Source organism: Schistocerca nitens, chromosome 10 (genome assembly GCF_023898315.1).
Source record: "Schistocerca nitens isolate TAMUIC-IGC-003100 chromosome 10, iqSchNite1.1, whole genome shotgun sequence".
In the NCBI taxonomy this organism is placed as follows: domain Eukaryota; kingdom Metazoa; phylum Arthropoda; class Insecta; order Orthoptera; family Acrididae; genus Schistocerca; species Schistocerca nitens.
Genome location: NC_064623.1, coordinates 193,680,203 through 193,681,957, shown reverse-complemented (window position 1 = coordinate 193,681,957; position 1,755 = coordinate 193,680,203). Strand labels below are relative to the sequence as shown.

Sequence of the window (1,755 nt, the reverse complement as noted above, 5' to 3'; positions counted from 1 at the left end):
AACATAAATATTTACCGTGCTTCTGAACCTGTCACTCCGCAAACACGAAAGCAATTCGCCAACTACGAGTGTTTTGAATTCGGATACGCGATCAGGCGGTACAGCTGAGGTCCTTGTGAGAAGCGGAAGGGTTTGGGACGAGGCGAGCACGAAACAATTCTTTGGGCGGGTTTAGTGACATCTCTGAAGAGTCAAAGGTGTACCGGTATTAAATGAGCGTTAAGATACAAATGTGTCGATAGGGAACATTTGTCCTGAACGAGCCTTAATTTTCTTTTGTTTGGTTGGTATGACATTTGTCAAAGATATTTAGTATACGTCAAGTCATGGAACAAACAACATCATATGTTTTCATCGTGTCAACGATGTCGAATTTTGTACCAGAAAGTGATGATTTGCGGAAAGCATGAATTTTTGTTTTCATTTGAAATATAGTGCTGCAGAGTCGCATCGAATGCTTGTCGAGGCATATGGTGATCATGCTCTATCAGAAGCAACATGCAAAAGTTGGTTTCAACGGTTCAGAAATAATGATTTTGATGTAAGAAATGAGGAACGTGGAAGACCACCACGGGAAGCGTGCAAGGGATAAGTCCAAAAAATGGTTCAAATGGCTCTGAGTACTATGCGACTTAACTTCTGAGGTCATCAGTCGCCTAGAACTTAGAACTAATTAAACCTAACTAACCTAAGGACATCACACACATCCATGCCCGAGGCAGGATTCGAACCTGCGACCGTAGCGGTCGCTCGGCTCCAGACTGTAGCGCCTAGAACCGCACGGCCACTACGGCCGGCTAGGAAAGTCCCTGCAGTCGCGCTATTCATCTGTGTCCTCGGTGGCTCAGACGGATAGAGCGTCTGCCATATAAGCAGGAGATCCCGGGTTCGAATCCCGGTCGGGGCACACATTTTCAGCTGTCCACATCGAGGTATAACAACAACACCTGTCGGCAGCTGAGGTTGTCAGTTAGTCATTATTTATTCCAGGTAAAAGCTGCACGGTCATCAACAGTAACTGTTCTTTCGATAACTAGTTACTGTCTTCGTATATATAGTTAAAGGCTACCCAGCCATTGACCTTCGTCTGTGCGAATGCGCACAGGTTGCCCAAACTCTTACAGGAAACGCCAAAGCGTGCGCGAGAAATGAGTGGGTGGGCAAATGTCTATAAGGTACAATACATATGTAGAATTGTGGACAGTTGGTAATGTGAGTCTCACGGGAAGCGTGCAAGGGATAAGTCCCTGCAGTCGCGCTATTCATCTGTGTCCTCGGTCGCTCAGATGGATAGAGCGCCTGCCATGTAAGCAGGAGATCCCGGGTTCGAGTCACGGTCGGGGCACACATTTTCAGCCGCCCACATCGAGGTATAACAACAACAGCTGTCGGCAGCTGAGGTTGTCAGTTAGTCATCATTTACCACCAAAAAAGTTCGAAGGCGCCGAATTGCAAGCAATATTGGATGAAGATGATACTTTGAGTCAGAAGCAAATGGCAGCAATGCTAAATGTTGCACAACAAACAATTTCTGACCGTTTGAAAGCTATGGGAAAGATCCAAAAGTGTGGAAAATGTGTGCCACATTAACTGAATGAAAGACAGATGGAAAATCGAAAAACCATTTGTCAAATTTTGCTTCAAACACATGAAAGAAAATCAATTTTGCATCGAATTGTTACTGGCGATGAAAAATGGATTTATTTTAAGAATCCTAAACGGGAAAAATGGGTTAATGCGGGAAAACCATCAACA

The 1,755-nt window shown here is 44.7% G+C and overlaps 1 non-coding gene across 1 annotated transcript; it reads left to right on the top strand.

The window, feature by feature from the left end:
- Nucleotides 1-833: 833 nt before the first annotated feature.
- Nucleotides 834-907, top strand: Trnai-uau (transfer RNA isoleucine (anticodon UAU)). Its single transcript has one exon. It is a non-coding gene; the product is annotated as a tRNA-Ile (tRNA).
- Nucleotides 908-1,755: the final 848 nt, after the last annotated feature.